Source organism: Tamandua tetradactyla, chromosome 3 (genome assembly GCF_023851605.1).
Source record: "Tamandua tetradactyla isolate mTamTet1 chromosome 3, mTamTet1.pri, whole genome shotgun sequence".
NCBI lineage: Eukaryota > Metazoa > Chordata > Mammalia > Pilosa > Myrmecophagidae > Tamandua > Tamandua tetradactyla.
The window spans coordinates 192738596-192764563 of NC_135329.1; the positions used below are offsets into that span (position 1 = coordinate 192738596).

Sequence of the window (25968 nt, forward strand, 5' to 3'; positions counted from 1 at the left end):
GTATAAGTTCACCTTGTATAAAGTTTCTCTTCTAGAATATTGTAAATTCTCTCATCGGGTTTATTTCCTTCCCAAACATCACAAGTTTACATTTTTTGATGAAAAATATATATATACTTGGGCCTCAAAATCAGTAGTAACTATTGTCTATTATATGGCAATCTTTAAAAACAAGATAAAATTTGATAATCTGAGATAGTAATGCATTTGCAAAAGAGAAAATGGTATCTTAAGAGGTTCGGTTGACTTATTTGAGGTCACACAGCTAGCAAATTGCTGTACCCATTGTTATCAAATCAGAGAGGACCAGGAACCTCCTTGAAGTTTGCTATTTCTGGGTCCTTTAAACAAAGAGACTTTAGAGAAAAAGGGGAAAGTCCCAGAGGAAATGTTCAGAAGAAATTCTGAATCTTAGCAATTGAAGGAATTCCAGGGAAGGGTTGGGAGGATCTGAACCTCTGATAATTTTGCAGAGGCCATTATCAAATGGAAAGTAAACAAAAGACAAGCACAGAGACCTGTTTGAGAGCACCTCCCATCCACTCCAGAAGACAAAATAAGCCCCCCAGGCAGAAAAGACCATTGGAGACTCGATTCTATACAGTTGCTTCGGGTAGGCAGCCTTAATACTTTGGAACCCTCTTTTAAATATTTATTTCATAATTTAAAGGTGATTGTAGTGTGGGGAAGGACAGAGGGTGACCCTTAAAGAATGCCCTCAGCCTCACCTTCTCTCCTTGTATAACCCTCTGTTAGGAACATGAATTATATCATCAAGCAGATTCACTGTCTTTGGAAAAAAAGTTAGCAATCATCAGTACTTATGCAGACCTCTTTGTGTTCTCACATTGTCTGCTTGCGTCTGTACCCCCCCCCCCCCACCATGTGGTTTTGTCCTCATAATCCAATTTTATCCATTTTGCTGCATTTCTAAGTAAGTTTTAGTGTTTTGTGTGGGCTGGCACTTTAAGCAGCAGCTTCATAAGCTTGCTTCTTCACCTATCTGTATATTCGTGCAGACATCAAATTGTATTAGAATGAAAAATGGATGGGGGAAGGAGAGAAAGGGTGCAGATTATCTGAGTGATCAGTTTGGCTCTCTCCTGCCCTTAGGCCGTGTTGACACAGCTTAGCTCCGGCCTGCTCCTCCTTGAGGAGCTTATCTGCTGAACATTAAACTCCATTAATCTTCCTGAAAGGCAAATGCATTCAGGAGAATGTTAACATTTAACTCTCCTAAGGAGAAGATAGATCCTGTGAGGTACAGAAGACAGGACTCTTTTTCCCTGTCGGCACTGACAGCTCTGATAGTCCATGGGGATGGATTCCACATTGAGAGTGGAAGGCAGTGGAATGGGCTTGGTGGAGATGTGGCAGAGGAAAGGGTTGGAAACTTGAACACCAGCATCAAACCAAATCAAACCAAAAAAAAAAATAGGCATAGAAAACAAAACAAACTTATGAGGACAGTAACCACAAACCTAGCCTTATTTCGAGGCAACATTAGCCAGATATATCCTTGGGGTTTTGGGGAGGCAAAACAACAATTAACTCATAGTTCTCTTAATTTTAAGAACTACAGAATAGCAATAAGTGATTTAAGAGTGAGAAGTAGTGTGGAAGGCAATATTTGGCCATTAAGATATCTAAAACATTTCACTTTGATCTTTATTGCCTCTCCACCTCATCAGACTCACAGCCTTCATCACAGCCAACAGCATGCTCTATCTGGCTCTGCTGACATCACGTTCAAGATCTCTCCTGACTCAAAGTTGTCTCTCCCAGATAAAGTCTTTCTTGTGAAAATAGTAATGAATTGGTTTCTTCCCTATGTACTCCCCTTGGCATTGATCCTCCTGCATCTTTCCCTTTCTGGCCCATTCCTTTGCTCCAATCATAAGGAGCTTTAACAGATCATTCTTGTCATTTATAGATTTAAAATCTCTGGTTGTATCCACTTGCTAGTGATCCTGAAAGACAGTCTTTTCCAAGAAAAGCAAATATACAATGATAGTCATTTGTAATGTTTCTGGGGCAGGAATTTGAATCGTTATGTAGATCTCTCACAGTATCACAGGGTCAGTTTATGAGATTTAGAGAGATGTCTATTCAAGTTGTTTGCCCATTTTCTAATTGGGTTTGTCTGTCTTTTTGTTATGTTAAGGATCTCTTTATATATTTTGAATATTAAACCTTTATCAGATATGTTGTTTCCAAATATTTTCTCTCATTGTGTAGATTGTTATTTTACTTTCATGACAAGTAAGGCACAAAAGCATTTAATTTGGATGAAGTCCCATCTATCCATTTTTTTTCTTTTGTTGCTCATGGATTGTGTATAAAGTCTAAGAAACTATTACCTAACACAAGGTCCTGAAGAAGTTTCCTTATGTTTTCTTCTTAAAGTTTGATAGTTCTGGCTCTTATAGCTAGGTTTCTGACCCGTTTTGAGCTGATTTTTATATAAGGCATGAAGTAGGCGATCTCTTTTTCTTTGTTCCTTTTTTTTTGCAAATGATGATCCAGTTTTCTCAGCAATATTTGTGTAAGAGAATATGTTGTACCAATTAAGTGGTTAAAATTGTGTCAAAAATCAGTTGGCCATAAATGAGAGGGTTGATTTCAGAGCTTCAATTCAATTCCATTGGTCTATATGTCTGTCCTTGTGCCAGTACTATGTTGTTTTGATTACTGTAGCTTTGTAATAAGTTTTAAAATTGGGAGGTGTGAGTCCTCCAACTTCATGCTTCTTTTTCAAGATACCTTTAGTTATTCAGAGCCCCTGACTTTTCCATATAAATTTGATGATTGGCAAAGAATGTTGTTGAAATTTTTATTGGGATTGCACTGAATCTATAAATTGCTTTGGGTATACTGACATCTTAACTATATTTAGTCTTCCAATCTATGAACATGGAATGTCCCTCTATTTATTTAGTTCTTCTTTGATTTCTTTTAGCAATGTTTTGTAGTTTTATGTGTACAAATCTTTTTCATCCTTGGTTAGAGTTATTCCTAGATATTTGATTCTTTTTTTTACTAATATGAATGAAACATTTTTCTTGATTTCTTCTGATTGTTCTTTGCTTGTGTATAGAAACTACTGACTTGGGGTATTGATCTTGTACCCCATACTTTGCTGAATTCATTGATTAGCTCTAGGAGCTTTCTTGTGGATTTTTCAAGATTTTCTGTATACAGGATCATGTCATCTGCAAATAGGGAAAATTTTACTTCTTCCTTTCCAATTTGGATGCCTTTTATTTCCTTTTCCTGCCTAATTGCTCTAGCAAGATCTTCCAGCACAATGTTAAATAATAGTGATAACAGTGAGCATCCTTGTCTTGTTCCTGATCTTAGAGGGAAAGCTTTCAGTCTTTCACCATTAAGTAGGACTTTAGCTGTGAGCTTTTCATATATATCCTGTATCATGTTGAGGAAGTTTCCTTTTATTCCTACTACTCTAAGTATTTTTATCAAGAAGTGGTGCTGGAGTCTTCTGCATCAATTGAGACGATCATGTATTTTTTTTTCCTCCATTCTGTTAATGCAGTGCATTATATTAATTGATTTTCATATATTGACAAACTTGCATAGCAGGAATAAATCCCACTTGATCACAGTGTATACTTTATTTAACATACTGTTGGATTCGGTTTGCTAGTATTTTGTCGAAGATTTTTGCATCTATATTTATAAGAGATATTGGTCTGTTATTTTCTTTTCTTGTAGTATCTTTATCAGACTTTGATATGAGGATGACGTTGGCCTCATAGAATGAGTTAAGGAATGTTCCATCCTCTTCAATTTTTTGGAAGAGTTTGAGCAGAACTGGAGTCTCCTTAGAATGTTTGGTAGAATTTCCCTATGAAGCCATCTAGTCCTGGGTTTTTCTATGCTAGGTTTTTGATTACTGATCCAATATCTTTACTAGTAATTGAGTTGCTGAGATCTTCTATTTCTTCTTGAGTCAATGTAGGTAGTTTGTGTGAGTCCAAAAATTTAACCATTTTATCAAGGTTATCTAGTTCATTGTTGTTATCTAGTACAGTTGTTCATAGCATCCTCTTATAGTCCTTTTCATTTCAGAAAGGTTAATAATAATGTCCCGCTTCTCATTTCTGATTTTCATTATTTGTATCCTTTCTCTTCTTTTCCCTTTGTTGGTCTAACTATAGGTTTCTCAATTACATTGATCTTTTCAAAGAACCAACTTTTGATTTTGTTGACTCCATTGTTTTTTTTGTTTGTTTTTTATTTCATATATCTCTACTCTAATGTTTGTTATTGTTTCCTCCTGCTCACTTTGGGTTTAGTTTGCTCTTCTTTTTCTAGTTCTTCCAGTCTTGAAGTTTGGACTATCATTTGAAGTCTTTCCTCTTTTTTTTTTTTCATCCACACAAATGAGGATTTTTTATTTTTTTGCCACTGAATCATCTGCCAATTTTTTTATTAATTAAAAAAATTAACTAACAGAACAATTAGAAATCATTCCATTCTACATATACAATCAGTAATTCTTAATATCATCACATAGTTGCATAGTTATCATTTCTTAGTACATTTGCATCGATTTAGAAAAAGAAATAAAAAGACAACAGAATAAGAAATAAAACAATAATAGAGAGAAAAAAACAAAAAACAAAAAACAAAAACCTATACCTCACATGCAGCTTCATTCAATGTTTTAATATAATTACATTACAGTTAGGAAGTATTGTGCTGTCCATTTCTGAGTTTTGTATCCAGTCCTGTTGCACAGTCTGTATCCCTTCAGCTCCAATTACCCCTTATCTTACCCTGTTTCTATCTCCTGATGGTCTCTGTTACCAATGACATATTCCAAGTTTATTCACTAATGTCGGTTCATATCAGTGAGACCATACAGTATTTGTCCTTCAGTTTTTGGCTAGTCTCACTCAGGATAATGTTCTCTAGGTCCATTCATGTTATTACATACTTCATAAGTTTATTCTGTCTTAGAGCTGCATAATATTCCATCGTATGTATATACCACAGTTTGTTTAGCCACTCATCTGTTGATGGACATTTTGGCTGTTTCCATCTCTTTGCAATTATAAATAATGTTGCTATAAACATTGGTGTGCAAATGTCCGTTTGTGTCTTTCCCTTAAGTCCTCTGAGTAGATAACTAGCAATGGTATTGCTGGATCATATGGCAATTCTATATTCAGCTTTTTGAGGAATGCGAAACTGCCTTCCACAATGGTTGCACCATTTGACATTCCCACCAACAGTGGATAAGTGTGCCTCTTTCTCCATATCCTCTCCAGCACTTGTCATTTTCTGTTTTGTTGATAATGGCTATTCTGGTGGGTGTGAGATGATATCTCATTGTGGTTTTGATTTGCATTTCTCTAATGGCCAGGGACATTGAGCATCTCTTCATGTACCTTTTGTATTTCCTCTTCTGAGAAGTGTCTGTTCAAGTCTTTTTCCCATTTTGTAATTGGATTGGCTATCTTTTTGTTGTTGAGTTGAACAATCTCTTTATAAATTCTGGATACTAGACCTTTATCTGATATGTCGTTTCCGAATATTGTCTCCCACTGTGTAGGCTGTCTTTTTACTTTCTTGATGAAGTTCTTTGATGCACAAAAGTGTTTAATTTTGAGGAGCTCCCATTTATTTATTTATTTCTTCAGTGCTCTTGCTTTAGGTGTAAGGTCCATAAAACTGCCTCCAATTTTAAGATTCATAAGATATCTACCTATATTTTCCTCTAACTGTTTTATGGTCTTAGACCTAATGTTTAGATCTTTGATCCATTTTGAGTTAACTTTTGTATAGGGTGTGAGATATGGGTCCTCTTTCCTTCTTTTCATATGGATATCCAGTTCTTTAGGCACCATTTATTGAAGAGACTGTTATGTTCCAGGTGAGTTGGCTTGACTGCCTTATCAAAGATCAAATGTCCATAGATGAGAGGATCTATATCTGAGCACTCTATTCAATTCCATTGGTCGATATATCTATCTTTATGCCAGTATCATGCTGTTTTGACCACTGTGGCTTCACAATATGCCTTAAAGTCAGGCAGCATGAGACGTCCAGCTTCGTTTTTTTTCCTCAAGATACTTTTAGCAATTCGGGGCACCCTGCCCTTCCAGATAAATTTGCTTATTGGTTTTTCTATTTCTGAAAAGTAAGTTGTTGGGATTTTGATTGGTATGCATTGAATCTGTAAATACATTTAGGTAGAATTGACATCTTAACTATATTTAGTCTTCCAATCCATGAACAGGTATGCCCTTCCATCTATTTAGGTCTTCTGTGATTTCTTTTAACAATTTTTTGTAGTTTTCTTTGTATAGGTCTTTTGTCTCTTTAGTTAAATTTATTCCTAAGTATTTTATTCTTTTAGTTGCAATTGTAAATGGAATTCGTTTCTTGATTTCCCCCTCAGCTTGTTCATTGCTAGTGTATAGGAACACTACAGATTTTTGAATGTTGATCTTGTAACCTGCTACTTTGCTGTACTCATTTGTTAGCTCTAGTAGTTTTGCTGTGGATTTTTCAGGGTTTTCAATGTATAGTATCATACCATCTGCAAACAGTGAGAGTTTTACTTCTTCCTTTCCAATTTTGATGCCTTGTATTTCTTTTTCTTGTCTAATTGCTCTGGCTAGAACTTCCAACATGATGTTGAATAACAGTGGTGATAGTAGACATCCTTGTCTTGTTCCTGATCTTAGCGGGAAAGTTTTCAATTTTTCCCCATCAAGGATGATATTAGCTGTGGGTTTTTCATATATTCCCTCTATCATTTTAAGGAAGTTCCCTTGTATTCCTATCTTTTGAAGTGTTTTCAACAGGAAAGGATGTTGAATCTTGTCAAATGCCTTCTCTGCATCAATTGAGATGATCATGTGATTTTTCTGCTTTGATTTGTTGATATGGTGCATTACATTAATTGATTTTCTTATGTTGAACCATCCTTGCATACCTGGGATGAATCCTACTTGGTCATGATGTATAATTCTTTTAATGTGTTGCTGGATTCGATTTGCTAGAATTTGATGAGGATTTTTGCATCTATTTTCATTAGAGAGATTGGTCTGTAGTTTTCTCTTTTTGTAATATCTTTGCCTGGTTTTGGTATGAGGGTGATGTTGGCTTCATAGAATGAATTAGGTAGCTTTCCCTCCACTTCAACTTTTTTGAAGAGTCTGAGCAGGGTTGGTACTAATTCTTTCTGCAATGTTTGGTAGAATTCACATGTGAAGCCGTCTGGTCCTGGACTTTTCTTTTTGGGAAGCTTTTGAATGACTGATTCAATTTCTTTACTTGTGATTGGTTTGTTGAGGTCATCTATTTCTTCTTGAGTCAAAGTTGGTTGTTCATGCCTTTCTAGGAACTTGTCCATTTCATCTACATTGTTGTATTTATTAGCATAAAGTTGTTCATAGTATCCTGTTATTACCTCCTTTATTTCTGTGAAGTCAGTGGTTATGTCCCATCTTCCATTTCTGATCTTATTTATTTGCATCCTCTCTCTTCTTCTTTTTGTCAATCTTGCTAAGGGCCCATCAATCTTATTGATTTTCTCATAGAACCAACTTCTGATCTTATTGATTTTCTCTATTGTTTTCGTGTTCTCAATTTCATTTATTTCTGCTCTAATCTTTGTTATTTCTTTCCTTTTGCTTGCTTTGGGGTTAGTTTGCTGTTCTTTCTCCAGTTCTTCCAAGTGGACAATTAATTCCCGAATTTTTGCCCTTTCTTCTTTTCTGATATAGGCATTTAGGGCAATAAATTTCCCTCTTAGCACTGCCTTTGCTGTGTCCCATAGGTTTTGATATGTTGTGTTTTCATTTTGATTCACCTCGAGATATTTACTAATTTCTCTTGTAATTTCTTCCTTGACCCACTCGTTGTTTAAGAGTGTGTTGTTGAGCCTCCACGTATTTGTGAATTTTCTGGCACTCTGCCTATTATTGACTTCCAATTTCATTCCTTTATGATCTGAGAAAGTGTTGTGTATGATTTCAATCTTTTTAAATTTGTTGAGACTTGCTTTGTGACACAGCATATGGTCTATCTTTGAGAATGATCCATGAGCACTTGAGAAAAAGGTGTATCCTGCTGTTGTGGGGTGTAATGTCCTATAAATGTCTGTTAAGTCTAACTCATTTATTGTAATATTCAAATTCTCTGTTTCTTTATTGATCCTCTGTCTAGATGTTCTGTCCATTGATAAGAGTGGTGAGTTGAAGTCTCCAACTATTATGGTAGATGTGTCTCTTTCCCTTTTCAGTATTTGCAGTGTATTCCTCATGTATTTTGGGGCATTCCGGTTCGGTGCATAAATATTTATGATTGTTATGTCTTCTTGTTGAATTGTTCCTGTTATTAGTATATAGTATCCTTCTTTGTCTCTTTTAACTGTTTTACATTTGAAGTCTAATTTGTTGGATATTAGTATAGCTACTCCTGCTCTTTTCTGGTTGTTATTTGCATGAAATATCTTTTCCCAACCTTTCACTTTCAACCTATGTTTATCTTTGGGTCTAAGATGTGTTTCCTGTAGACAGCATATAGAAGGATCCTGTTTTTTAATCCATTCTGCCAGTCTATGTCTTTTGATTGGGGAATTCAGTCCATTAACATTTAGTGTTATTACTGTTTGGGTAGTACTTTCCTCTACCATTTTGCCTTTTGTAGTTTATATATCATATCTAATTTTCCTTCTTTCTACACTCTTCTCCACACCTCTCTCTTCTGTCTTTTCGTAGCTGTCTCTAGTTCTCCCTTTAGTATTTCTTGCAGAGCTGGTCTCTTGGTCACAAATTCTCTCAGTGACTTTTTGTCTGAAAATGTTTTAATTTCTCCCTCATTTTTGAAGGATAACTTTGCTGGATATAGAATTCTTGGTTGGCAGTTTTTCTCTTTTAGTAATTTAAATATATCATTCCACTGTCTTCTTGCCTCCATGGTTTCTGCTGAGAAATCTACACATAGTCTTATTGGGTTTCCCTTGTATGTGATGGATTGCTTTTCTCTTGCTGTTTTCAAGATCCTCTCTTTCTCTTTGACCTCTGACAGTGTAACTAGTAAATTTCTTGGAGAACACCTATTTGGATCTATTCTCTTTGGGGTGCGCTGAACTTCTTGAATCTGTAGTTTTAGGTCTTTCATAAGAGTTGGAAAATTTTCAGTGATAATTTCTTCCATTAGTTTTTCTCCTCCTTTTCCCTTCTCTTCTCCTTCCAGGACACCCACAACACGTATATTTGTGCGCTTCATATTATCATTCAATTCCCTGAGCCCCTGCTCATATTTTTCCATTCTTTTCCCTATAGTTTCTGTTTCTTTTTGGATTTCAGATGTTCCATCCTCCAGTTCAGTAATTCTAACTTCTGTCTCTTCAAATCTACCATTGTAGGTTTCCATTGTTTTTTTCATCTCTTCTACCGTATCTTTCATTCCTATAACTTCTGTGATTTGTTTTTCCAGACTTTCCAGTTCTTCTTTTTGTTCATTCCTTGCCTTCTTCATGTCCTCCCTCAATTTATTGATTTGGTTTTTGAAGAGGTTTTCCATTTCTGTTCGTATATTCAGAATTAGTTGTCTCAGCTCCTGTATCTCATTTGAACTATTGGTTTGTTCCTTTGACTGGGCCATATCTTCAATTTTCTTGGTGTGATTTGTTAGTTTTTGCTGGCATCTGGACATTTAATTGCCTTAATTAGTTTATTCTGGAGATTGCTTTCTTATCCTGCCCAGTATGTGGCGCTTGTCTGTCTGTGGGTCCTACCAGCAAAATATGTTGTGGCTCCTTTAACTTTGGAAGGCTCTCCCTGCTGGGGGCATGGTGGAGACAGAGGAAAGGTTGTAGGCTGGTTTTAATGGCTTTAAATTGTGAAGCCCTGGGATCTGAATTCCTTGAGAGAGCGATTCCGCCTGAGTTGCGTTTCACCCCTCCCATGGGGAAGTTTCAGGTGGTAGACAGCCCTGAAAGCACCCTGTTTCCGCGCCTGGGGCAGTTGCAGCCTGTGCAATCCCAGCGCCGAGTCCAGATCGAGCCAAGCCTCCGCAGAAACAGCTGCAGAAGGCTCCGCTTTGTCCCCTTTCCTCCCTTTCAGTCAGCCCAATAGGCAACTTCCTCCTTGATCAGTTTCGCCTGACCTGGGGGCCCACTTCTAGTACTCAGAATTTGTTTGTTAATGCCACTATTGGTGTTTGGTTGGACCCAGTCCCTGCCACTGTTGGAGGCTCTTTCCTTTTCCTCTGGTAAGCCGCCCGTGGGGGAGGGGAGCAGGTCGCCGGCCGCCACGGCTTGGGGAACTCGTTGTTCTGAGACTTGCAGCTGGTCCGGGGAGCCACCTGTGAGGGAGGGGCACCGGCCGCCGGCCTCTGGGACTTGGGAAAGTGCTTGCGGCTCAGGAAACTCACTGTTGCGGAGTCTCGCAGCTGGTGCAGCTGGTCCACACTGGGGTGCGCTGTGTGTCTGGTCTCTGTCGTGGCTCTGGGAGCTGTTCTGTACTGTTTCTGGTTATTTAGTAGTTGTTCTGGAGGATGAACTAAAACGCGCTCACCTTACTAAGCTGCCATCTTGGCCCATCCTCTCATCTCTTTTCTCTTTTTTTAATGTAAGAATTTAGACCTATAAATTTCCCTCTCAACACTGCCTTTGCTGTATCCATAAGTTTTGGTTTGTTGTATTTTCATTTTCAATCATCTCAAAGTATTTCCTAATTTCACTTGTATTTTTCTCTTTATCCCATTGATTGTTCAAGAGTATGTTATTTAATTTCCATGTATTCGTGAGTTTTCCATTTTCCCTCTGTTATTGATTTCTAGCTTCCTATTTTGCTGTGGTTGGAAAATATACATTGTATGATTTCATTATTTTTGCATTTATTGAGACTCGTTTTGTGACATAACATAGGGTCTATCCTGGAGAATGATCCATGTGCACTTGAGAAGAATGTTTATTGTTTTTGTCAGGTGAAGTGTTTTGTAGATGTCTATAAGGTCTAGTTGGTTTAGAGTATCATTCAAGTCTTGCATTTCTTTATTTTTCTTCTGACTGGATGTTGTATCCATTATTCAGAATGGTATATTAAAATCTTCTACTACTAATGAGGAACTATCAATTTTTCCCTTCTAATTTGGCAGTATTTGCTTCATATATTTTGGGGCTCTGCTGTTAGGTGCTATATATTTATAATTGTTACATCTTCTTGTTGAATAGTCCCTATCAGCTGCATGTAATGACTATCCTTGTCCCTTGTAACTTTTTATTTATTTATTTATTTATTTATTTATTAGCATAGGCAGGCATTGGAAATCGAACTGGGTCTCCAGCATGGCAGATGAGAATTCTGCCACTGAGCCACTGCTGCACCACCCCCTTGTAACTGCTTTTGACTTAAAGCTTATTTTATGTGATATTACTATAGTTACCTCTGCTCTCTTTTGGTTACTACTTGCATGGTATATATTTTTTCCCTCCTTTCACCCTCAACCTACTTGTAGATAGAGTATAGTTGGATATGCTTTTGATCCCATTCTGCCAATCTCTGCCTTTTGACTGACAAGTGTAATCCATTCACATTTAAATTCACTATGGATAATGCGGGACTACCTTATGCAGTTTTGTAATTTAACCTTTGTATGTCTTATGCCATTTTTTCCCCTCAATTTTTCTGTTAATGCCCACTATGAATTGATTTAATTTTTTGTTGTTGTTGTGCCATTTTGAGTGCCTTCTTTTTTCTATCTGAATACATTTTTCATCTATTTTCCTTGAAGTTACCATCGGGTCAAAATTTTACACCCTAAATAGCAATAATATTTGGTGGTTTGATGACAATGTAACTTTAATAGCATACATGCATACTTTTCCTATATCCCTTGGTTCCCCTAGCTTCTTTTTTGTATTTTTACCACTTATATCTTTGTACATTGTACATCCAAAATCATAGATGTGTCATTACTTTTATGCATTTGTATTTTAGCACCTGCAGGAAGTAAGAAATGTAGTTACATGCCAAACATACACTATAATAATAATGGCATTTATAATTACCCAGATAGTTACCTTTACCACAAGTCTTTAATTTTTTTATGCTGCTTTGAATTACTGCCCTTTTCTTTCAGTCTGAAGAACTCCCTTTAACATCCCTTTAACATCCAGTGATGATGAACTCCCTTGGCTTTTGTTTATCTGGGAATGTCTTTATCTCCCCTTATATTTGAAAGAAAGTCTCATCAGACGTAAAATTCTTGGTTGATAGTGGTTTCTTTCAGCACTTTAAATATTCTGACCTACTGCTTTCTTGCCTCCATGGTTTCTGATGAGAAATTGTCACTTAATCTAATTGGGACTCCCTTGCTATATAACAAGTTGGTTTTCTCTTGCAGCTTTCAGATCTCTTTCCTTACCTTTTGCATTTGATAGTGAGATCAAAATGTGATGGAGTGTATTATTCTTTATGTTTCTCCTGTTTGGTGTTCTCTGGGATTCTTGGATGTGCATATTCACATCTCTTGCTAAGCTTGGAAGTTCTTTGTTATTATTTCTTTGAATATTCCTTCTGCTATTTTCTCTTCTTGGATTCCCACAATGTGTATATTGGCACACTTGATAGTGTCACAGAGGTGTCTTAAGCTATTTTCACTTTTTATAATTCTTTTTTCTTTCTGCTTCTCAACCTGACTAAAGAGGATCTCGTTACTAAGATCCTCATACTGCTCATTCATTATTTTCCTAGTATCCTTCTCATTCTTTCTCTGCATTTCCCTTAATCACCTTTGAGTACTTTTAAGATAATTTTTTAAAGGCTTTGTTCAGTATGTCCATATTCTCATCTTCTTTGTTGTTTTCTGGATTTTTATTCTCTTCCTATTGATGGGCCATCATTTCCTATTTCTTTGTTTGTCTTTGAATCTTTCATGTAATATTTTAAAATGTTAACTTAGAGATTTATTCCCTGAGATGTCTGTGTCTTGAAACTCAGAAATTTTCTTGAGCTTCAGCATTCCCATGAGGAAGATCTGCCCAGGCCAGTGTAGTGTGCACGGCTGTCTCTATCCTTCTGGGCCTTTGTCTTCTCCTGGGCTTTTGCTTGTTAGCTGTTTAGGGTTCCTCTGTTTACAGGAGTTTGGTTGTTCCCTCTGTTTCCCAGAAGACACATCTCCCTCTCCTGGATGTTTGAGGCTGGCAAACCTTGGCACATACTTTCCACCTCTACAGTTTCTTACACTCCTTTCATTGTCTGAAACTGCTTTTGCTGGGACTGCAAAATCTGAGGAGGAGCATGCCTGTGAAGACTTTCCCAAGTCAGTCTTTCCAGCTGACACAGGGCCAGGGACCCACAAGGGGACACAGAACATCTCCAGAGTACCCTGAGGAGGTCGTCAGGAAGGGCACCAAGTCTTCTTGCATGGCATCCCAAAGCTGAGCCCTCTGCATCAATGCAGCCCTTTAATTAACTTTCCCCCAAAGCCATGAGGAATTATAGCAGCCTTAATTCTCTACTGCCATTCCTATCCAGGGTGGTCTGAAACAAGTGTGGCCACCATCTTTGTCTTGGGCGAGTTAAAACATTGCCTGCTCTTAAAGCCAAGTCCCTATGCTCTGAAATTGCTAACCAAAAGCCATGATTAGTGACTGACTATGCCCACCCCTGGTCTTGGGAAAGAGGATTTTTATATCCCTTTTTGTCACCAGTGAGCACCCCACAACAGCCTGCTGCAAGAGTAGGGGATAGGCACTTTTAGCCACTGTGCAGAGAATGCAATTAATTGTTCTTTACTGTAATTTATCAGACTCTTCCTCTTGCTCTTCTCTGGATATCTTACAGTGTTCTTCTGGCTTCCAGAATTTCAAGATAGTTGTTTTCAAATAGTTCCTACACATTTAATAGTTGTTCTGTTGGAAAGACTGAATCCTGGAGCCCCCTACTCTGCCATCTTTGCAAATCTAAAAACTAATTGAAATTTTTTTTTAATTGTGCCAATGATGTTATTTTGGTTTTGAAATTTTCTTTCTGTATTAATTAAAGATTAGATCTATCTATTGATATTATCTCTGGTTTGTGGCAATGAAATCATATTTTCAGAGTACAAACTCATTTATCTTCTATTCTTTATTGCATCAGCACATCTTTCTTGTTCATCTATACATGATTTCATTCAATAAAATCATAACTTAAAAATGTAAAGAACAGAACAAAATATGACTCGTAGCCCTCAAAGGTATTCTCAAATCTCTTAGCTGCTGTATTCAACACTTAACTTAAAAGTAAACAGCAGTGTTAGGACGCAGGTTCAATATGAAAAACTCTATAAAGGGTTTATATTATGATGCTTCTACCATAAGTATCTACTACAGGTCAAGTATAAGAAATTCAAAGGTTGTGCTGGTTTGAAACTGTTATGTACCCCAGAAAAGCCATGTTCTTGTTCTTTTAATCTTAATCCAATCTTGTGGGGGCAGATCTATTGTTTGTATGGGACCTTTTGATTAGGTTGTTTCTATGGAAATGTGACCCACCCAATTGTGGGTGGGACCTTTTTGTTAGATGGAGATGTGCCCCTTCCCATTCAAGGTGAGTCTTAATCCTTTTACTGGAGCTCCATACGAAGAGAATAAAAGGCAGAAAACATAAAGGGATCACAGAGCCGACACAGAGAGCAGAGAGATGAAACCAGGCACAGATGTTTGAAGATGCTTGGAGACAGACAGAAGCTTAGAGAGGAGGCCACTGGAACCAGAAGCCAAAAGCACTGAAACCCAGAGGAAAGGGACAGCAGACATCACCATGTGACTTCCCATGGTACAGAGAAATCCCAGACATGACTGGCCTTTCTTGAGTGAAGAAATCCTCTTCTGATGCCTTAATTCAGACATTTTCATGGGCTTAGAGTTGTGGCTTGGAACTTAATACATCCCCTTTATAAAAGCCAATCCATTTCATGTATATCGCATTCTGGCAGCATTAGCAAACTGAAACAAAAGGAGTTGTGAATATTTGTATTATTCTAGAGAGATCTTTTGCTAGAATTAAAACCATCAATTGTTAACTATTAAAAACCCAAATTTATCTCAAAATTCTTGTTAGCTACTGAATTGATGTTCAGTTTGTTAGAAAGAAAGCCAGCATTAAACACTGATAGACTGTCTACCAAAATAATGAGTCTATAATTTTGAGAGTGGGGGATGTTAAAAAACAGCATATTCAATTTTAAGTTTACACACACATACTTGTATTCATGTTTAATTACAATTTTAAAAGCTGACGAGAACTAGAGTCAACCAATCAGAATACGATTCAGAAAATTATGGTTTCACCTTCTCCACATGCTGTAGTAGGTCTCAGCAAGTCAATATACCCACTACAACAACCAGAAAAAGTCACTTAAATTACTAAAAAGTCAAAGTTTTAAAGGATCAGAGATCCAAGGAAGCAATGAGGACTGTATTAATGAAAATTTCAGAGAAGGGAAACCGTTTCAGATGATGTGATGAATATTAGTCACGTTTTTTCCACTGTATGATGACAATTGACTTATCCAAGACAGAAGGGACCTACAAAGTGAAAGGGAAACAACACATTTGTCAGTCACATGGGCCTGAAGTGACCTGTTAGAAAACTTAGAAGGCCTCAAAGGTATGGCCCCATGGGACATTTGCTGAGTCTGGGTCTACAGGAAAACCTTGACAGCTATACAGAAAACTTTGTAAAGGCAGCTTGCTTAGGAAACAATGATCCATCAATGAGAGGAAGGCTGTCTTAAGGCATTTGCCAAAATTTGGAGTTATGTAGCAGAGGGAGGCTAAAGTACTATGATGAAAACCTGCTCAGGTCAGAACTGAATGCCCCATAGTTTTTCAGGACTAAGGAGATTTGTACTTGCTGTTCTAGTTTACAGGCTGCCAGAATGCAATATGCCAAAAACAGAACAGCTTTTAAAAAGGGGAATTTATTAAGTTGCAAGTTTACAGTTCTAAGGCTGTGAAAAAGTCCAAATTAAGGCACCAAGAAGACGTTGCCTTCACTCAAGAAAGGCTGATGAAGTTCAGGGTTTCTCTCTCAGCTGGGAGGACATATGGTGAGATCTGCTAGCTTTCTCTTCAACGGCTTCCCCAGGGCTCTGTTGGCTCTGTTGGTTCTGGTAGCTCTTGTGGTTCTGAAACTTTTTCCAAAATGGTTCTCTCTTAAAGGGCTCCAGTAAGCAATGCCACCTGGAATGGGTGGAGACACATCTCCACAGAAACTATCTAATTAAAAGTTACCATCCATAATTGGGTGGGTCACATCACCATGGAAATAATCAAGAAGATCCCACCTAGCAATACTGAATGAGGATTAAAGGACATGTCTTTTCTGGGGTACACAATAGATTCAAACTGGCACATTTGGTTGTTTAAGAGTACGTTGTTTAATTTCCACATATTTAAGAGTTTTTCAATTTCCCTGTGTTGTTGATTTCTAGCTTCCTATTCTTTTGTGGTTAAACAAATGCCTGGGAGCCAAACCTGACAAACAGGAGAGAATCAGAGGTGAACTGAGTTTTACAACTGCATCCTAGTCTAGAACAAGCTCAGTTCCTACTTGAGTTGGCATGATCAGGGTCTTACCCTTTCTATCTAACAGAGAAAAGGGCATACACTCTTGGATATAAGCTGATCTCATCTGGAGTCTGCGGGTTTTTTTGTACACAATGTCCAAATCTACAATAAAAACAGAACCACAGATAATTCAGACATTGGAGATAGCTGTTATGGATTTAAAAACAAATATGATTAATATTTGCAAGAAGAAAAAGGAAAAGATTGACAAAATAAATGAAAGTTTGGATAGATTTAATAGAGAATTTGAATCTATTTTTTTAAAAAAACATCAAATGGAAGGTAGAAATGCAAAGTACAATGTCAGAAATTAAGAATTCAATAAGTGGGCCTAACAACAGATAGGATAAATGGTTCCCTCTTAGTGTTTTTGCTGTGTCCAAACAGAAGCACAGAGAGGAAAAAAAGAAAAGAATGGAAAATCTGTAACAGGCATGTGGAACATGTCAAAATCTCACATATGTATAATCAGAGTCCCAGAAGAAACAAAAAAAGAAAAATTTCCCAAGAGTAGTATTGGAAGAAATATGGCTAATAATTTTCCAACACAAATAAAGGAAACTTGGGTATTAAAAGCTCAAGTGAAACCCAAATGAGACAAATATGAAGCAAAGTACCAATAGGCACATGATAGCCAAATTGCTGAAAAACAGAGGCAGAGAGAAAATCTTAATAGGATACAGAGGAAAAAGACATGTATCTACAAAGGAGCCACAGTAAGATTTGTAACTGATTTCTCAGTAATGAGGACCAGGAAGTCAATGGAATATCAAGAATGCAAATAGCAAACAATTCTAAAACCAGTGAAAAAATACTTTAGACTGAAGCAAAAATGTTTTTCAGACACACAAAGAATAGGGGAATCTGCCATTACTAGGTGTGCACTATAGGAAACACCAAAAAGAGTTCTTTAGGCAAAAGAAAAATCATCCAGATGAAAATATGGAAACGTGGGGAAAAAATTAAGAAAAATACCAGAAAAGATAAATATGTGAGCAAATATAAATAAATGTTGATTTTTCAAAACAGCAATTATAATATTTTCTGGAGCTTAAAATATATATAAAATTAACATGAATGAGAAAATTAATTCTTTACAAGAAGAAAGTAAATATAGTTAAAAACACTAGCAATATCAAGCAAGTGATAAAAGTAATAGTCTATTTTGACTGTAATCAATCAAGACTATTTGTTTTATACAAACCTAGGAAAATCATCAAAAATAGTAAAGGAATACTTTCATGGGGGAAGAAAAAACTGAGTAATTAAAATATCATATTGATCTGGTATAAGGCATGACAGAACTTATAAAAAGTAACATAAAACAGGCGTGGTGCGACGGTGGCTCAGTGGCAGAATTCTCACCTGCCATGCCAGAGACTCAGGTTCCATTCCCGGTGCCTGCGCATGCAAAAAGAAAAAAAGTAACATAAAACAGATAAGCCAAATAGGAAACAAATGATAGAAAGGTGGATATAAACTCTACTCTGTCAGTAATTACATTAAATATAAATCAACTGTATTCTCCAAGTAGAGGACTCCATGTGGATTCTCAAGATATTTATTTAATTTTAAAGTTTCAACATCATGAACTACATGAAAAGGTTTAATTGGATCCCAACTTTAGAGGCTTTTGATTCCCGGAGCCTGTCTGTGTCAAAAAAAAGAGTTGGTAGGTGATATATATCTATACAAACCTAGGAAAACTTTATTCATCTGAACTAGGTTTAGCAAATGTTCAAAAATTCTGAAGTGCCTAGCTGTACCTAATTGTTTGCATTTCTTTAAAACTCAGTCTAATGTATTATTATGTTTTATGAACGGAGGAATCAACCAAGAATTCAAAAATTTTTGATGAACTATGCTATTTTCTTGCAACTTGGACTAAGTGAATTCATTGAAAGAAGCTCTGTCCCTGCCAACTTGAAACAAAAAGGAAAAGCTGCAGTGAGAAAAGCATTTCCTGATTTGAGAGTTTCCTAAAAGATGCCTCTATCTTTCATAGCACTTCAACTGTCACTTTTTCTACCACTTTCTGATCAGACACCTCTCTGCCAAGGGGTGAGAACCGGATGTCTTCCAATGGGGCCCTGGGAAAGAAGTGGAAGGAAAGTCGAGAGACGGAATTACCACTTTTCATGATACAGAAGGGTATATCAACCCCCAGTTTTCCAGGTGTAAGCTTCCCCTACTATGATGAAAAGGACACAAATTCTTCCAGCCAACTTGGTTTCTGTCAAGGCTAGAGCCTTGCCCCACACGGGAGCCGTGCTGAAGGGAGAATGAAGAAGCAGCCTAAGTGCTTTTCTGGCTGTCTAGTCGGAGACCTCTGCCAGCACAAAATCCTCTCAAGACATTCTTTAATTATGACTTTAAACAGGAGACTGGAGGACTAAGGCTATAAACATTATTGAGTATTAAACCCAAAGAAAATCCCATTTGGTGTCTCAAAGAAAATTGAGCCTTGTCATGTCTCATTAAATAACCTTTAGGGTAGCGAAATAGCTAGAGTAGAGAGCGACGGGAACCTGCTCCTTCTGAAAATGTTTAGTACCTTGATGAATAGGGGTCTAAGGAATTTAAAGAAAGTACCAAATAGGGCATTTCCTTTTCCCTGGCAGCTCCTCAATGGTAGAGCTCCGGGAAAAATCACGAAGGATCTGTTTTTCTGAGTTTGGCAGGTGTGGCTCCTTACATGGAAATGATTGTGTCAGTAAGACTGGATTATTCTGGCTAATTGGCTGCATTTTTATCTGAAATCTGAGCATTGCCTGACTCAAATTATTTTTTTGTATACTCATTTCTTGAAAATCAGTAATCCCTATAGCATAAAAACCATATGGTTTCATCTTTATTTGTTCATTCAAGGAACACACCACAATCTTGCAATGCCTCACAGACACACCACCCTGAACAATAGTTGTCAACACACCAAGGAGGAAAAATGTGGTTACTTTTGCTTCCAAAACCTCTGATTAATGACTTCTGGAAGAGTGGGGGTTAATTATAGTTTATTCAAATGTTCTGGAATGTCTCTGCACAAGGTAATTTCTTCTTAAGTTGTTTCCTTCTACATTGTATATCCTTGGGTAGATTTTGTTATTCCAGTTATACCAATGAGGTAACTGAAGCTCAGGGGGGCAACACTCTCAGTTTAAGACCACACACTAGGAAAAAGGATTTGAACTGGGGCTTCTGAATTTAATTCCAGTGTTCTTTTGTTCACAATCCTTATGTTTATCATTAATTGATAAGCATATGCAACAGCAACAATAATCCAGAAAGCGATTCCTCTATATATCTTTCCAGTCTGCAATAGAGGATTTTATTCCATGAATGAATTCCTTGAAAATTCATTCAGAGAATTTCAGAAAAATGGGGTCTGAAATTCCTAAATGAGTTTATCATCACTGCAACGATTTAACTATACAAAATAACAATGATGATGAACCAGAATGAGGATTTAGGCAAGGAACTTTGATTTGGGGTTTTCTTGGTTCCCTTTAAATTTTAATGACCAGAAATTTAATTGGGGGACAAGGCCAGGAAGCACCCAAATGTGTTTTTGTATGTGTATGTGTGTGTGTGTGTCTGAGTCTCTGGGTATTTGACAAGGTTTTCAATTTAGACTTACATGCCAAGGGCAGATTGTAATGATGGTTAAGGCAGGAGGCAACTGGAAAAATAAGCTGGAACTGCTGAAGGAAAGATGGCTCAAAGCTCAGCTTTTCCTATAACATGGCAAGTGAATTCAGCATTCGTGAAAATTTCCGGTGCTGGTTGGAGTCCAGCAGGACCCAGGGTGTTCATTCGACTTGCCTCTGCCATCTCTTTCTCCTGGCTTAGACACAAATTGCCCTCTGACTCTGGCTGTGTGCAGCACTGTGCCATGCCAAGGCCCATGCCCCTCTATCCTCATTTGCTCCACTCAAAGATACCCCTTCTGAGTCACTCTGGAGGGTGCCTGCCAGCCATGCTGCCAGGAAATGCAGGTGCCAGGCAAAGTGGGTTCAAAAAGACTGGGAAAGGAGACCCATGCTCTTGAGATCAGGAAGTCAGGGGGAGGGTAGGCAGGATGGAGGCAACAGATGGGAGCCCTCTAAAGGTGCCACCCTTTCCTCTTTGCCTTTCCAAGCCATCACTAACACCCACACAGATACTGAGCTGTTCTGTGTTTTCCCATGTCTATCTAATCACACAACTAAAAGGGTTCTCATCTAAGTCAATCTCATTTTATTGATGAGGGGAACTGGGGCCCAGAGAGGAAAAGGAGAAGTGAATTCCCTGTGGTTACACTGAGTTAGTTGGTCAAGGGTTGGGAATCGGAATGTGAGGTTCTATTCCAGCAATAAGGTGCTATTTTTGCTGAGCAGTTCGGATGAGGCTAACCTACTGTCCCAAGATTACTATGACTCCCACCAAATTCACTCTCACTTCCACTCTCTATTTGCTCTTAATTTTGCTTAGTTCATAAGAGTTGGGCCTCAATCAGGCCATTCAGTAAAATTATTTACTCCATTTACTGAATTTACTCCATTCAATAAAATTATTGACCACTTTTATGGACCAGGCATGCTCCGTGCTTGGCACAGCGCTGACAGAGTCCCTGCCCACATAGAGTTTACCTTCTAGTAGTGCAACAAATACTCTCAGGTGGTCAACATGCTCAGAGATTTTCTTCAACATCTCCTAACTCCATTCATTAATTCATTCATTCACTTTATGAATATTTTCTGAAAACCATCTATGTGACCAGTATTATGCACACTTTACTTCCCTCCTTTCCCATTCAAATCTCCTAATACTAACTGATTTCAGTGTTAGCTGGAATAACAATTCTATTCATTCTCCTAAGGAGGTCGAGTGCTTTGGTAAAATGCCAGAATGATTCCTGGTCTCCTCTGCATTTCTAAGGCAAAGGGGTTACTAGATTTTCCTACTTTTTAGGCCCAAACCAACGGGGGTGCATGTTGAACGAATGCGTTATTACTGAACTGAGGTTGTTCGAGAAGCAAATATGAATGGAACTTGTCAGAGGTGCCATGGACACCTAGGACGGAAAGTGTGTGGTGGTTTCAGGTCACTGGTAACACTCCCATTAACAGCAAAATATGCAAACATCAAGCTGTAGGCCAAAGGATGAACAAAACCAGTAAAGAATTCGCAACCCCTAAGGACAAAAGACAAGGCTTATGCTAGAAGATGAGAACTAACGCAATATCTTGCTTTCTTTTCATAAATCTCAAATAGTGCTACAAGGTTCTTCATTTGTTCAACTTCAATAGTGGTTTATTATCTGAATCTATATTCTCTTGCCTCCATTTTAAAATTAAATCTTTTTTTTTTCTCTTTTCAGAAAAGGAATCTGTCTGACTATATGCCCATGTCCCTTACTATATGCTTATGTCCCACAGTGGATTCTGCAAAATCCAAAAGAAAACAAGAAAAAATATATATGTCTGGTTACTTTCGTTGGTATAGAAGAACTTGGGTTTTAGAGGTCAGTCAAGCCTAGGTTTAAATTCTGGTTCTCCCACTAAATAGCTCTGTAATTCTGGGGAGAAAATGTCAACCACCCTGGAACTTAATCTTTTTTATTTTGTTTTTCTGCTTTTTTTCTATCATATATAAATTGAGGATAATGGCTGTCCTGGACATGCCATTTGTACTTGTGCAGTGTATCAGTCAGGGTTCAATTGGGAAATCAGAGCGACTAAAAGCATTATGGGAATACGGGATTTTACTAGGAATTAGACTTTGCACAAATGGATGAGCTCAGATGTGAAGGGGGTGTTGGAGGATTAGGGAATTGGTCACTAAGCTGTCGACATGAATCATTGGTGTGGGAGGACAAGCCAGAGCTTGTAGACGAATCTGAGAAGCTATGCATATAGGGCTGCAAAAGTTCAGAGGAAGCTTGTGGGGGTAACTATGGAAATTGCTGCATTTGAGGGTCCACAGCTTAAATGCTTGGTGAGGGCCTGAGCTTTGAGTCAGCAGGACCAAGAGTGGAGAAGACAAGCTGGACAAACAGAGAATAAACTAGATCCCATTTGTGTCTATCCAGTATTATGTCTGCAATGACAACCTTTTGAAAGGAGCAGCTTCTGCTTAACTCTTGCCTTTCAAATCTCCCACACGATCCTCTTTCGGCTCCTCTAACCTGGTACTAAATAGGAAAGGGATTCTTGTAAACTTGGTTGTCAGCCTCAGACAAATTGAGTAACACCCAGTATCCTTTCATTCTTCCTCTATAGCTGCTTTTCGAATTTGCTTCTAGAACCAGCCCTCCCACTACCAGTCCATATGGTTTAAATGGGGCTTTTTAGCCCCTGCCTCCTTCCTTCCTTCCCTCTCTCTCCCCCGCACCCCAGTCACAGGGATTGACTTGGGACTCAGGCTTGGTTAAATGAATGTCACATGCCTATGGCCACAGTAATTGACTTAGGGATAATTTATGACCCAATCATAGCTAATGAGATTCTGTTCTGGAAATCTGTCAGAACCACAGGAAGAAATAATCCCTCTTTTCCACTGGGGATAGGATATAAGCCTGGATCTCCTGGTGGCCAACATGCCATCTGGAAATGGCCTGTCTGAAAACAGAGCCAAGCCGGGCAAAGCCAGCCGAGGGAGGAAGAGAGTGAGACCAGTACACTGACATCATATTGATCACATGTATTGGGAAGTCAAGGCATGGCTGTATTTAAAGCCAATAAATATGTTTAAGTTTAAAAATAATTTATGTTTAAACTAGTTTGATTAAAGCTTTACTACTTGCATAGGAAAGCATGCAGACTAATGCAGTAAAGTTGACAGAAAAATTAAATAAGCATAGAACCTGTCATATAGTAAGTGCTCAATAAATGTTAGCCATTATTATGGTGATTATTATTACATAGATCTCCACTGCTAGTCATCCTATTTCTGCCTTCTCTCTTCTGTACTTTACGTAAAGTACATTAAGGATAGCTCTGCCAGGAGACATCAAACTATATAAGATGACTTCAGAATGTTTCTTTCTATTTGTTAGTGCCTAAAGCTTGGCAATCATGATTGACAGACAAAAATAGCTGAACTGGTGCCAGTACTTTTGCAAAGAAACAGGAGCAGAGCTTACTTAGGAAATATCCCATCCTCCAATGTTCTGCATCTCATTACCCTTTTTCATGACAGTTTCCTTCTGTTCCTGAAGGTAACTCTTCAGGGGTCTCTGCCTCTGTCTTTGTCTCTATTTCACTTAAATCCACCAACAAGGAGTATGAGAAGATGATCGACCTCAAACCTCCAAAGGATTTGTGTTTCTTTGAAAAGAGATCCTATTTAGACCCCATTTCCCTTAGGACATTCTGAATGAGGGACTGGAGGGGCCTCAAAAGAGAAGCATTAGCAGGTTAAAAGACTGGTAAACGGCTTTTTTCATTTTTCTACTAAAACTGGGATGAGGTACACTTGAGAAAAAATGACTTCATAGCAACTGATTTCTGGCTCTCAAAAAATATGAGAAGTTAACATGCAAAGAATAGTGACCAGTTAGTTAGTTATTCAAAGCATATTTATAAAGTCCTCAGAGTACATAGCCATATAGCAGCTGTTCTCTATCTCCTCTGGGTTTTAATAGCACAGCACGTGGCCCTTAGAGTAATCATTTGCAAAGACTCCTAGATAGTGAGCACAGTTTAATAGCATTAGATAAATAATGAAAGTCACTTAAATACCTGCTTTGGAAAATATTAGAAACTCATCTCCAGGGGCTTAGAGTTAGAGGTGTGGAGAAGATAACTTTCATGATTTAGTCCAGAACAAGGATAGTATTTTTTTTCCAAAGTAATTCATCACTTTTCATGAACCTAGTGACATGAAGTAGCCAGAGTTATCAGTTCAGGGAAGAGGTTTTGGCCTTAGAATGTTTACCCTTTTACCTTCTATTTGAGAATCAAGATATTCTCTTTCTCTCCCTCTCTCTCTCAATTCCATCCTTAGTTCCAGCCATTTTAAACCTCTCTCCCAAAATGGGTCTTATAAAGGATATCTGTCATATGTTCATAGTAGGTGTTCAGATTAATATTTGCATAGGTTTAGTCCCAACATTAAATTTAGCTGTGTTCACCAACATATTTTGAAAATCCCTGGCCATGCTTAGAGATACCACCCTCTACCCCCCACCCCACAAACACATACCAAGAGCACAAGAGCCTATTTCCATGAGGAATTGAAAAGTCTCCTGAGAAAGAATTCATCAAAATGGAAGAGCTAGTAAGAAGAAGTCTAGCCAAATAATCAAGCCCTGAAGCTGCAGGGGAGGAAGGATTTTAAATGCAGCCTGGTGTCTAGGAGCAGAGCTGGCAATTCTCAACAGCCTCAGAAGTGGTGCCCAGACAAGGTGTCAGTACCCAGAGGGATAAACAGTCCCCAGGAGAAACAGTTGAGCTCACAGTGGATCCCCTGCGGGAGCTGATCAGACTTGTTCAAGCATACATGCAAAATTATCAACTGGGATCTACAGTTTGGGGGTGGCAGGCAGCAGGAGGCAGCGAATTTGGGGTCACCATACTTGCATGCCCTGAAGGGTAAATCTAGAAAAGCACTACTACACATAGGTACTTGACAATTATTATGCATTACCACAAAGCTTATTTCCCTTCTTATTCCACCATGACTATAGTGATCAGTTCCATGAAGATGTCTGTGAGCCTTGGGCAGGACTCATCTGACAGCCCCTCACTTCAGACAGCATTGCTGCTACTTCTTACTTTCTGCCCTGAAGCATCTCTGAAGTCACGACATGGGATGCCTGGGTCAAGCCCACAGCGCTTCTCACCTTCTCAGGCTCAAGCCCAGAAAGCTAGAGAGTTAACACTGGGGTGTAACCCGTGGCCAATGGGAAATGGGAGTTAATAGGTACATGCCACCCGTCCCTCACCCCGACAGGTGAACAGTTCCAAGATGCTGACTTAGTGTCCTATGGCTGCAAGTGAACAATGCGCCATGGACAGCGAGACTTTAAAACAGCACAAATTTATTGGCTCATACTTCTGGAGGACAGAACTCTGAAATCAAGGTGTCATCAGTTCCATGCTCCATCTGAAACTTGTGGGTGAGAATCCTTCCTTACCTCTTCTAGCTTCCAGTGCTTTGCTGCTAATCCTTGGGCTTCAGTGTCCACCTGAGGTACCACAGGGCATTCTCCCCTCTGTCTGTATGTCAAGTCTAATTCTCTCCTTCTTGTATGGACACCAGTCACATTGGATTAGGGAACCTTATACTGTGTGGCTTCACCTTAACCAATAATATCTTCAAGACTACTATTTCTGAATAAAATCATATTCACAGTATTAGGGGCTAGGACTTGAACATGTCTTTTT

At 38.2% G+C, this 25968-nt stretch overlaps 2 long non-coding RNA genes across 3 annotated transcripts in view; one reads left to right on the forward strand and one right to left on the reverse strand.

Annotated features, from left to right (window-relative positions):
- Nucleotides 1-25968, forward strand: part of LOC143676554 (uncharacterized) — a 53264-nt gene that overhangs the window by 15957 nt on the left and 11339 nt on the right. Inside the window, exon 4 of one of the 2 annotated variants that reach the window (XR_013172174.1) lies at nt 21960-22067. The exons of the other annotated variant lie outside the window; for it this stretch is intronic. This is a non-coding gene — a long non-coding RNA (uncharacterized LOC143676554). Of the gene's footprint in view, nt 1-21959; nt 22068-25968 lie in introns of those variants that run through there. 2 annotated transcript variants of the gene reach the window in all.
- LOC143676553 (uncharacterized) overlaps nt 1-25968 on the reverse strand; it is a 122390-nt gene that overhangs the window by 9656 nt on the left and 86766 nt on the right. Inside the window, exons 8-9 of the long non-coding RNA XR_013172171.1 lie at nt 17969-18004; nt 16613-16705 (exon numbers count right to left, since the gene is read on the reverse strand). This is a non-coding gene — a long non-coding RNA (uncharacterized LOC143676553). The remainder of the gene's footprint in view (nt 1-16612; nt 16706-17968; nt 18005-25968) is intronic.